We start from the raw sequence: 13,451 nt of genomic DNA, 5'->3' as shown, positions 1-13,451 counted from the left end.
AAGTTGAAAAGTTTATAGGAAAGTTTAACAAGGGACAGCTGCAATGATTAAACTACTAAAGTACAATACTAAAGTTCTCATTCAAAAGTTATTACTCTGAATTCTTAATTATGCAGTAACTTCTACAGCAATGGCTTAATGAGACAAAAACAAGGAGTATTTCAACTGCAGTCATGTCTAGGTAGAAGGATGTGGAGGAAGCAGGAGTCTCCTGATGATGGACCAGATGGTGGAGCACCTTCTCGGTGTAAGAATTGTCACTTGAGACACATGGGTATTGACTGAGCACAACTTGGGTAATGCAGCATAAATTTTAGAATTTGGGAAATTTCTGAAGAAGCTTAGGACTATTAAATTTCCAAAACAGAATAGTCTAGAAACTAAAAAACGAAACCAAACCAAACCAAACAAACTCTATCTCAGCCAAAAACAGGACACCAAATAAGTAAACGTGTAAAAGTTAGGATTTTTTTCCCCACCAAGATTTTGCCAGTTCTGCTATCAAATCAGGAAAATGTCTTACAGATTCAAATAATCAGAGTAGGTCTGTGTTTTTTCAAAAAGATGGTACCACCTGACACTTCCGTTACAATTTGCAGTGTAGCTCTCTACATGACACACCTGTCAATTTGATTTCTCCAGTTAAGGGATGGGAGGAATTCCTTAGAAGCATCTGACCTTTCTGATATTTATCTAAATTGAAAATCAAAATGCTTTGAGATTCACAAGCTGCTCACCCTAATCAATTTTTCCTCTGCCAAGCCGCTCACCACATGAAACAGCTCATGAGCCAGAAGGAGAGAGCACACAGACACACCACAGTGCTCCTATGGTTTGAACAAATTCTCCTCTGTGGTTTGGCCACAGAGATATTTTTTCCCATTGCTATATATAGAAGTGAAAACTGGCTGAAATAGCTTTTTAGAAGCTAGAGTCAGGATTCCTGGCTTCTTTCCTTGGATTGATGGCCACATGACTTACAACAAAACACAGGTACCACTTTTCCCCAAAATTTTTGTTTGGATTTAGATGCTGATCTTGACACCTATTGGAGTGTGTAAGTTGTCAGAAATGCTGAGGTTTTTCAGCTCTCACTGGAATCAGTGACATTTGTAACTCAAAACCACAGATCCTTTCTAACTCACCTGAACTTCATAAAAATAATGTTACTGAAATGCCTTCCATTTTAAAAAAATATATATACTTTTATTTATGCCTTTATGGAATTACACCTTATTTACCTCATGAGCAAAAAACAGTAAATTCTCCTTTCTCTGATCACAATATGTTGGGAACTGACTCATATTCCAGAATCAGTGCACAGATGGAAGAAACTAGAGGACAAGCAATGCTTCTTCATGGTTTTCTTGCTTTTCCAAAAGAGCCAAGGGTCCATCACAGCCTGCTACTGGCACCATGCAGTTCCTGCTGTCTGGATCCAGTAAGAAGCTGCTGAAAGCCTCTCTACAAAGTGAGAAAGCTGTTTTTGTACTGGCACTGGATTAGTCCAAGATGAAGCACTGAGGACAGTACAGCAATGGGATAAAGCTCTTACATCTGCAGCTGTGGATTAGGTCTGGTAGGATAGTGCAAACCAGGGAAAGGAAAGGGACATGAAACAGAGAAGGTGAGCATAAAGCCCCATGCCTCATGTAGAGCACGCTGCCCCCCCTCCGCCAAATGCCAGCATAGGTGACACTGCAGATGCTGTCTGGGGGAAGGAACTGGCTGGATGAACAGTTGTTTTCTGTGCAGGTACTATAGTAAAACTAGCAGCGATAAGGCATTTTCAAAAATCACAACCTGTTACTGAGGGAAAAAAACATCTAATGTGTGATCCCATCCAAACTTTATTAGTGGCATGACTTTATCCATGGTATATATGAAAAGGTATCACTGCTACGCTAGCTGGCCTCATGGAATCCTTTCCCCACTCCTGAACACAAATACAGGTGCGGATTTTTAGCCTGAATGGCTGCTCAGAGACTGAATGCCATGTGTTGCTGAGGCCTTGCTGTCATTCTTTTTGTTCTTAGAGACAACTCAGTTTATTTACCTGTGAGTAATGCAATCATTCCAAGCCCACACTGGCAAATCCTTACTATCCTATCTGTAGCTTACAGAAGGCTCTGATACACAAGGTCAATGTATAGATTTACAGGATTATGGCAATCTAGTTTGATCTGCTTTATAATTGACTCTACAGGTCTGAATGTACCTATTTCAGCTCAGGAAACCTTCCTGTGTCACACTGTCTGTGCATGTGTGAAGACACAAACATGTGAAAGCACACACTGAGACCTGCTGTGATGCTGCATAGTGCTGGGATGTGAAGAATACTTGGAAAAAGAATGGAGACAGAGAGGAAATTAAATGAAAAGACAGAACATCTGTGTTTTAATGGCACACTAATAGCTACCTCAAGGTGAGACCCCATTATTCTGACAAGAGTTCAGGCTCTTCAACCCTGTAGCACCTCCTAATGTCATCCACCTTCTCTTAGTGCTATAACGTCAGGGTTTCAGTCATAAACTATTTTCTATGTTAACTTTCCTGTGTTTCTAATTTGTTTTCAATCTTTGACTGTCCCTTTTTTCAATCAGTTCCTCCAATGCACATTCAAGGTACAAAGAAACGAAGAAAAAAAAAAAACTATCAGGGGGAATGGTATGAATATTTTCACATTTGGATCCCATCTGCTGCACACAGCTAGAACAGAAGTAGTTGCTGCATTTGCTCACACGTATGTGGAAAACTGATGCATGCATCCCATCATAGGCAGGGGTTGAAGTCAATACTGTAACAGTCAGCCAGGGGATTTTAATAGCAACTGGGAGCTTCTTAGGGTGCATTCATGACTGGTATCTCAGCATACATGACAAGAAATAAAAACCTGGTCTTGCAGAAGAAGGTGAGATTTCCCAAAAAAAGGCATCCAGACCTCTAGTCATGTTCAAGATTCTTGCTCAACAGGTCAACACTTGGAATGTTTCAGATTGGCATACAGTATGGTGTTTGGGTGAGGGGGTGTGCTTTGGGGAGTAAAGTTGTTTATTGGGGAAATTTTTAATGGATTTTGTTGTTGTTTTGTCTGCTTTGTTGTTGATTAGGGATTTGGCTTTGTTTTATTTGTCTGTTCTTGTATTTTCTTCCCCCTCCACCAAAAACACCCCAACTAGATATGCCTTGCAAGCACTGTGAGGCTCGCTCTGTATACAGTGGTCTCTCATTTTTAGGCCTCCCTAAACCAAAGAGCAGAAAGAACAGATGTCTACTTTTTCAGAGGATGTTATCTCTGAAAACATCCCTGACTGGCTTGCCTTCTTGCTCACCCAGATGTTTCTGTCTCCCCCACTGTTAAGTGGTATTAGTGTTAGACAATGATTTCAAACTATATCCCCTTTGAAGAGGTGATTTAAGTACCAGCATTCCCTAAATGGATCCTTCTATCATTGCAGAGAGCTGTGAAAGTTTACAGCTTTAGTTTTTGGGTTGGAATCAATTCTTCTGTCCATTTACTCAGTCAACATAGTGAGGAATGCCACCTTTCAGTTCCTGCTCCCCCATAATGGAGGGCCACCACTGCCTAAATACTTTCAGGGTGTATTTCATCCATATCTCCTGCTGGAGATCTTAGCTGCTGCAAGGAGCATGATACTAGCTTTAATGAGAGATTGACCTGATATAGTCCATTATATAGTTTTAAAAAAATCTGTCTTTCTCATCACATTAAATGTCTTAATATAAATAATAAAATTTATTATATAATGTATATTTAATATATAACATGAAATTTAGAATAATTTAAAATATTAAAATGCCCTATAGTTAGATACAATGAAATACAATATATTGATTTATAGTATGTGAATTATTGTATGAATTGTGTTAGTCTTTAAATATTAGTAAATTAATAATTTTCTGACATACATGCAGCCACTTGTTCTGTATAATTTAACTTTATTTGCTTTGAATGACAAGGCCCAATCCTGAATCACTCTTCTGGACACAAATAGTTATTTGTGCCTGAGTTTTGGTTGAGTTTTTGTTTCCATTTTGAGTTACTTTATAATTATAACAGCTTCATAATTGATACTAGTTATAATTGCTTAAAAATTCAGTGTATCTCATTTTTCTGATGAATCCGCAGAAAATCCACCATTCATGCCAATTGTAAAAGCTGCATATTAGTGTTGTCAGAGGGAAATGAAACCAGAGCCTCTCAGAGAAAAATTGTGTCCACAGCTTATGTACCAGTCTACCCAAAACACAGCTGCATTGTATAAACAGCAATCCATTCACACCCCTGGGAAAATCGGATCACAAATAAAACTACCACAACAGACCAAAATCTACATCTGAATGACATGCATCCCAGTGAAACAAACAATAACAATCATCATCACCATTATTATTAATAGGCATTGCCTGGCAAACTCTTTTCAAACTGAGGCAAATGTTTCTCTATTAGTTCACTCCTTCTGAAAATGGTCCTGAAAAAATCCCCTTGACAATCCTAATGTGCATAAGACATTGATGGAAAATACTGAGTTATGAGCTCTTGCATGCTGAACCAGCTGCCTGGAAAATGTATCTTGGGGACAGCAACAATTTGAAATGCGCTGTGAGATCCTTTACCATAAATTGCCTGCCTGCAGAATCATTCCACATGTCAAAGAAGGACATAAAAGTGAAGTACAGGGATGGACAACAGAATGGCCAGCAGCTGAGCCAAAGAGGGAAGAGCAATTTGTTCAGCCTTACCATGGGGATCAGTGGGAAAAAATGGTGAGCTAGCTCCTTGCAGCCTAAATACTCTTCTGATCAAGGGTAATGGAGGTGAAACAGTAGACATCCTCTTCACAAGGATTTGGAAAATTCTTATCCTCTGATGGGGTCACTAAGTGTAAAAACAGGGCAGGTCTGTGTATTAAATTTGAACCAAGTATAAATTAGGAATGTAGAGAAGGCAAAATCCACAGCAAACCACTGTGTTTGGCATAAAGCATGGCTGGTAGTCAGGGTCTGAAACAGGGATGGAAAATCCAGTTTGAAAATTAAGCTGGAAAGAGGGTCAAAAAGCCAGGAGTACAGGAATCCCAGTAAAAGTGAGGGTAATAACATTTGAAGAGCTGGAACAAGGCCAGTGCATGCTTTCAGAAACAAAAAGCTGAGCAGGGATTTGGAGATAAGGACCAGAAGTGAAGTTGTGCAGTAGGGTATGGACACTATGAGCTGTCACAGGGCAGACACAAATATGGTCAATATGACTATGCTATAAAAACTGTGCAACGGTAAAGCACTCAGAGAGGGAGTCTAGGCTAGAAAATAGCAAATAAGATCTGTGTCAGAAGCTGTACAACAAATGACATCATGTGAGGCTCCCCTCCCGACTGCCCAGACCCAGAGGCCAGCCCTGCCACAGGACTGACTGGAAGCCCAGCCTCCCAGGAGGCTGACTGCAGTCAAGGCATTCACAAACACTTGATTGCCAAGGTAGAGCTGTATTAAAATGAAGGCAATCAAATCGTGACTTTCCAGCTTATTAAGCCTGGTAATACCATGGTGACACTCCATCATGCAAATAAAAAACCAAGGTTTGGATAATCAGTGTTCAGCCCATCTGTAATTTGATGAGATTGTGAGCAGGAATGTCTCTAAAAGGCGTGGGTGCTCTATTCATGAAAGCAGGCAAAGCTCAGATTTTTTTTTTCCCCCAAAATCTTCAAAATACAAAATGCAAATCAGAATCCTGCAAAACCAGAAAAGGCTTCTTAATGTTTTTCAACTTTTCTTGTTTTTACCTGGGTTGTGAAAATTGTAAAGGCGCTTTTTTTGTTTTCTCCTAATGTGGCATCAGAATTCAGACAGGCAAATAAAGGGAGAGAGACATTAAAAAAAAAAATTCACATCAAGTAAACATGTCAATAATATGCCTAAGTCCAGATTTAAATTACCTAGAATTTTGTGAGTGCTTCAGTCTGGGTACCTGGCTTATACAACTCTCTAAATTTCAGAGGAATTGCTTGGCAGGGATTAACTCAAGGAACTCTAATTTGAATTAATCTAGTGCACAATATATTTTGGATGCTTTGAACATTACCTTTTAACATTTGTAATACAGTTATAAATTTAAATCAAGGCAAAAGAGAGGACATAGTACTCTAGTTCCCAAAAACTAAAAAAACCCCTCTGTAAAACAGTCTAAAACCACCCTGGTGGCTATGAAGTCTGAACTTGTAGCCAGAGAAACACAGCCTTCCCTCTTCTACCTCTTCTGTCAGCAGCTTGCAGCACAACTGCTTTTGTCACTGAACCGTGTGAAAACTCAGACTGAAGGGAAGCGGAAATCTGATGGGTCAGACATTAATGCGGATTTATCTTTTGTAAGCAGTGTGTTAATTTCAATTAATGTTTAACATACTTTGTTTTTAAAACAAATATTTCAGAAGCCTCTTGCAATGTGTTTCTGAAGTTTGCTCTTTAAATGTTCATGCTGGATGTCATGGTGAAAAACACTGGAAAAAAGGGGCTCACACAGTGAGCTGTAAGAGGCAAATGGTCTCAGTTACTACTCATGACACACTACAATTCGTGACTGAAATCCCAGCTCTCTTGACCAAAGGTTATCAGGTTCATTGGTGCCTTTTCTCCTACAATCCATTTCTTTTGAAGAAGAAAGGGAAATAGGGTCTTTAATCAATGAGAATGTGTTTGGGGGATTTTTGGTATTTTCTTCTCCAAAGTATCCTTTCCTTGTGATTTTTTTTTTTATTGAGATCAAGAGCCCAATATTTGGGGTTTTTTTAAAGTTAGGAATAGCAAATACCTTTCCTCTCCCATTTTCCACATGTAAGTACCTCCATGTCTTTTCAGGCAATAGAAGTCCTTCCTTATGAGCTACATTCACCACCCGGCTCCTTTGCCCTTTGCCAAGGACATCAGTGATGAACTATAACATGCCTGCAAGACAAGGACTTGAAGGTTGAAGGTGAGTTTCACAAAGGGTGTTTGGAGTGCAGGGCAGATTGGCAACATAAACAACCTAAGCATCTCTGGAGAGATGTCGGGGTCCGCTGTTTTGTGTCTCTGCCCCTACACAGGGAAAGGTGGTTCTGGGCGGCCGCGATTGCGAAGGATGAGTCTGGACTCTCAAATTCTCGGTCTTCAGTTCTGTTTATTATCTCTTATCTACAAAGTTTTCTCTTTGCCCAGCCGAGGTCCGCTCAGCAGGACAGTCGAGTGCACTCTCCCCCACCCACAGGGCGGTTGTGTCTTTTATAGTAAAAATTACGTGTGACATATTTACCTTTATTTCCCAATACTATTCATCCTTATAGACAAGTGCACTTTCACTATGAACCAATCTCCAAGTGCCAACATCACCACACAAAATGGAAGAGATGAAGAAGAAAGAAGAACACAGGACCATGCCCTGAATCCTCCATCTTGCCTTCATGACCCCCCTGTACCTATTTTTCTAAAATTTATATTTCCCTCCATAAAGGTATCACTCACACCCAAGAAGCTCTCATTTCCTCCCTCACAGGTTCTTCTCCTTTTGATGGATCGAAATCCAACCACCAAACCCTTTTGGCAGCATTCCAGGGTTTCTGAGCCCCCCAGGGGCTCCCCTGGTGTCTCTGCACATCCACAGTGATGTGCTGAGATCCCACATAGAGACACAGTGGAAGTATTCAAAAATTAAATGTCTGGGTTTCAGATAAAGGTTTTTGGCTAAAAGGTTTATGGTTTATGTTTACTTTTTGAGCTCAAAAGGATTTTATACTTTCCAAAAAGAGAAAACTGATTTTCTTCTGACAAGATCTCACAATTACCTTCTGCTTGCTTTGGGAAAACTTAAGCAAGTACAATGCTGATCCTACTGGCACATTACCCTGATTCAGTGTCAGGGTAGAAAGGGAGTTAGTAAGCCTGACTGCCAGTGAAGTACTACAATAAAAGCCCTAGTGCAGATATAGTCTGAAAAATATAAGGTGATTTATGGGTGTGTAAATTATTTCTCCTTTTGAAATGGAATAAGTTATAGTAACATAAGCACTTTTTTTTCTAGCAATAACTGTATTCACACTACAAGGGTTTTGTCAATTTAATGATATCAGCATAGTTAAAAAGCAAAACTTCCTCCTGTCAACAAGACGTAGTCCATATATAAAAGGCAACAAAGTTTTCTACAGAAAATAGGAGGAAAAAAAAGAAAGTACAATTTTTTCTTGTGAAAAAGCTCAGTACCTAATATAGGTAGTTCACTCACTCTTTCTCCTCCATTGCTGCAATGACTTCATTCCTGGACTATAAGTTCAAGTAACATCACACAAAACTTTTACTAGCAATACTGAAGCTAAATCTAAAACTAAAAAAAATACCTAGACTGTGGGTGCACTTTTAAATGAAGTAATTGATAATTAATATATGTTCTTGAAATGTTTTTGAAATCCCATTCTGTTTGGCTTTTGTTTCTTAAAATGACTATCACTTGAAAAGTGAGATAGTCTGGCACAAATTTATACAGACATGACAAATTAATTTTGCAGGTACCATCATGACAATGGAATTGTACAGTGTCCAAGATATTGGTCACCTCTACACAAGGAGAGACAACAGATTGGATCACCTTCCAATCAAGGACATTATCCCTGTTGACAAAACTCCTTTATCAAGGTATAATTTTTCATGTGCCAGGGGATTCATGTGAATGTTTTTCATTATATCTATTAGGTCACAGACTGATATTGCATTTGAGAAGGAGGGTTTTCCAGGGCTTTTGGAGGACTTGTGAACACTACACTTCCATCGAGGACAGCTTAGACTTTTACAACAGAGCCTGAGCAGGCTGGTGTTCTGTAGGTTAGCAAGATTCAAAAAGACTTCGGAGTACAAGGACTGCTTTGGGTCATAACCCTTTTTATATATTTTCCTGCTGCAAACAGATCTCAAACCTTCTAGTAAATCTCCATTCTGCCTTAGACTGAAGACCTTTTAGAGCCTCTGACCTGTAAGGAGGTATGCTTGATAAAACCACCCAGAGCTGGTATGGGGGGATTTGTTTGATTGTTTGGTTACTGTCTTCAATAAATTTGATAAGTTTCCACAAGTTTAGTGAGAGAGAATAATTTTTTTTTTTCTTGGCATAACACTCACCATACCTTTTCCTTGCTTCATTGCTAACCCAGTATGAACTGATGGGAAGAAAGTTCATGGCAAGCTGAAATATTTCAGCATTATTGCGAAAGGCCCAAAACAGAACTGGCATATGTGAGCTCCTGAGCAGTCCAGGGTTCAGCAACAGAGAATCATTCCCCACAACATATACGTTCTCATGTTTACCCAGTTTTTATAAGATAAAGTCTTTCATTTCTATCAGGATGACATTGAACCAGTAGGATCTGGTGTTGTGAAACACCGAGGACATATTGATTTGCCGTAGAACTTCAAAATAGTTGGGTAAGTCTGAGTGCTGAATGACAATTACTGTGTGCAGGTACAGCACTATTGGCAACATAATGTTTCAGAGGCAACAGTAATTCAAAATTCACAGTGTCTGCTCTTGTGGAACGTACTGGTCCCAAGGTACTACTGCATAACCATGGTGCCTTGGCCAACAGCCCCCTTGCCAATAAAACAGCTTTTAAACTTCCCCTGTATATATGCATGAACCACTGCAGAGTACATCAGAGCACTTACTTTTGCCTGCACAGTCCCTGCAGGATTCTGCTTTCTCCTACCCTGCTTCAAAGCAAAAGCAGTCTCAGAGAAGACGATCGAGACACACTAGAGAAAATCTTGGTGTACGCTGCAACAAGGTGAGCCTTCATCCTGTCATTCCCTAGGATGGAACCTGCTGATTTGAAAAGGGCTTTGGGGAGTCCTTTCTGAAAGAAGACTGTGGGGTAAAAACTTAATCTACTTCTTTCTATAATTTAGCTTATTGAATTCTCTTCTTTCAAATACCAAGGGTGTTCTTGAAACATGTACACCTGCACAGCAACTTAAATATAGTAAAAAAAAAAATGTAAAACTTAAGAAAGCTTTAACAATTTAGGCTCAAAGAGTTTAGGTTCAAAACCTCAGGTGCTGCATGAAGGATAAAACAGTTTTTGTAGTGCTTGTTGGCTGCTATAGATGAAAAACTAGTACTACCAGTTTCAAACTCCTCCTTTCACCAGACATCATGTAAAATTTCTCATTTAGATTTTTAATTCAGAGTTCTTCTCAGTGCCATATTCAATTAAAATGATTACTACAGTGGTAGAAATACTGATTTACCTGGCTTAAGTGCCTTTGGATACTTGGTATATCAAGTGCAAACAGCAGGCAACAAAGGGGAAAACAAAGCATCTGTTTAAATCAAGGAAGAACCTTTCAGCTGCATGCTGCAGTAAAACCACATAATTTATAAGTCTAACAGCTCCCAGAGCCCTTCCCTCTTTTGCTGGTCTGTATTTACTGGCCTCTTTTATGTAGTTTAGGTTCAAAAACATTCCACAAAAGCTTGTCTTTGCTGATAAATCTCCTTGAGAGAAACCAAATATCTTTAACTGAGTAATCTAAAATATATTATCAGAGTTATTCACTGCACTACTGCAGGACTGTGAGCTTTGTGTTATGTTATTTTCCTGTATTCTCTGCAGCAATCAGCTTTTTTTGTAGCTTGGACACAGAGATTTTTCCTCCACATAATTTTATTTGGGAAATACCAAGCATCAAGTTTATGTCAGTAGTGACTTGTTAAAAGAAGTCCATCAGATTGCAGATATGACACCCCTGAACTAGAAAAATACTTGGATACTGCTGTCAAGAACAGTGGTATTTTTTCAGCTTGGTTATCATATCACATAAGTGTAAATCTTGGATAATGTTTGGAGGACTCTTTCTAGACAGAGTTATAAACAAACCAAACTCCTAAATCTGAAGCTTAGTAACAGCTAGTTATCCCTCTCCCCTGGAAAACATTAATTCATCATCACTGCAGTCTACCCATGAAGTGATCTGTAATAAATATCACCCATTGCTGTTTCCACCACAGTAATCAGAGTCCCACTCTGCTACACACTGTGTAAAGGATGACACCAGCAGTGCCTCTATTTTCAGGCAAATGTTGATCTACTCACACAGCTAAATCCCCCTAGGAGTCACACTGCTCTCTCAGCAGCCTGCTCATCAAGCCTTTTCGCTGAGGTTTGATAAAGACAGAAAGCCTGGAGAAATCCAACATCAAGCCTTTGTACTTAGGCAATGCTACCAAGGCTGTCCCAATCCAATGGGTTTTTTATTATTTTCAGGAAATCCTAGGGACCACATTAATGAGCTATAATAGGAGTGGAAAGCCCTAAGGCCAATGACCCTCAGCACCCACAATGCCAGCTCTCATGCTCCCTCCCCCTTTGCAGTGTTGGCACGTTCAAAGTGCTTGCCACTAGCATTTGGGCAGAAGAGACCACAGGAGGATTTTACATACATACAAGAATACGCTTGTTATAGCCATAACACATGCCCTGGTATTGCTAATGAAATTCTCAAATAACTCAACCTAGACATCTGAAAGAAAGAAAGGCTTTTTTAATTTTTTTAAGCTAAGTAGTTCTCTGAGTAGTAGGAATGTACCTGTGGTGGGACAATTCATGTGATAAAAGGTTTAATCACAGAGGCCAGGCATTCACAGTTGGATTTCAATTAAAGTGTGTGTTATTTATACCTTTTAATTCCTTGCCTCCAGCCATATGCACCAACTACTTGATCATTGATGTAATAAAAGAAGGTACACTTGAAAAGGGATATGGATGAGAACAAACTAGTTATTACCCACAGTGTTATTCATTGCTTAGTGTGCCACAATGGTCTCCATTAACTCAAGGTCACTCCTCCCTCTTCATCCAGTCCATTCCACTTCACCTCTGTAAGCAACTGACAATAACACCTCATTTGTGGGCACTGACAACCATATGGTGTTTAGACTTCACTAAACTTGAGAAACGTGTTTTACAGCTGCTATTACATGTATGAAGATGGCACCTGGGGCTTGCAGCCAGGCACAGGCCTGCTTGGTGGTTCCTTGACTGGCAGGAATTAATGTACCTCCTCCAGCTGCTGGGTGAGACACCCTTGGTGAAGGGTTTTGGTAGAAGAGAAAACAGACACAAAGAAGAATTGGGAGTTCCTTGAAGAAGCCAAAAATAGTGTTCACCTGATATTAGATTAGCACAGATTGGATCTTTATGCTTGTTATGCTCCTGATCATCATCAATATATCAGCATTTCTTGGCTTCAAAGAAAATCTGAATAGTTGCAGGATAAAGTAGCACTGATCTTTAAAGGCCAGAAAATAATTACACCGTGGGTCCATATTTCCTGCTACACTCAGACCCTCATGTCCTCACTCAGACACAGAACTGACATCATGTTTAGTTTACGAGAAATTTATTTCATCTCTGCTCAAAGTGGTGGTGCAGTGCAGGAAATATAATTTTAATAAAGGGATCCCTGAATTTTCATTCAACCAAAAATCTCTGAAAGTTGTTAAAGTAGTTGCAGAATTTTATTTCAGGAAGTCTAAAGTAAGGTCTTCAGGGACTTGAATGGTAAAACCACATACACAGAGAATAATAAATTGAACGCAAAAAAAAAATCAGAAAATGGTTATCATGCCAAGATGCTTTATTATTTGCTTTTTGGGTTTGTTTTTGTTTTGTGGTTGGGCTTTTCTGTTTTTTATTTTTATTTGTTTGGTTGGTTTTTTTGTTTTTTTTTTTTGGAGCTGTGGAGAGAGGGAACAAATCCCTAAGCATTCACTCAAAACTATAAGTATTGAGATGAATTTCTTTTAGTGCCAAATGAGATTTGTAACACAGTCTACCCTTTCCTGGGGCTGGGAGAAGAATAAGTAGTTTGCTACATATTTGTAATAATGGAATACAGTCCAGAAAGAGTTCAGGTTTTAGATGGAAGCATGCCAGCAAATAGGTTGATCAGAAAACACTAAAAATTAAAAGATGCAGATTATGGTGGAGTTCAGCACATCTGTTTTCAGATCTGGCTTTCAGCTGGAGCAGGTGCTTACAAGGACTACAATACATTTGTGCAAAGCAGTGTGTATTAAAAGGGTAAAACAGCAAAAAAGTGACAATACTAAGCTGATAATCACAGTTTTGGAAATAGCAATTAAAAGACTGTTCTCAAGCTCATTCTTTCTTGATGTAACACAGCCTGAGAAGTAGTAAGTCTGCTCAGGTCAAGAGGTTATCCAGAGAAACACAGCATCTTAAACAGATTCCCTAGTCAATCCACTGATTTTTCAGCTAAACCCCTTATCTACATAACAGGGAAGATTTTCAGCCACCACAGCTCAGAACCCTCGGGAAGATTTGGACTCACTTGTGTCAGACCAAGTAGAAGGTAATAAAGTGTATTTAGGTCTTTCTGCATGGAATTAC

This window comes from Onychostruthus taczanowskii, unplaced genomic scaffold (genome assembly GCF_017590055.1).
Source record: "Onychostruthus taczanowskii isolate IOZ18803 unplaced genomic scaffold, ASM1759005v1 scaffold42, whole genome shotgun sequence".
Classification (NCBI taxonomy): domain Eukaryota; kingdom Metazoa; phylum Chordata; class Aves; order Passeriformes; family Passeridae; genus Onychostruthus; species Onychostruthus taczanowskii.
Note: the sequence above shows the minus strand (reverse complement) of the source record.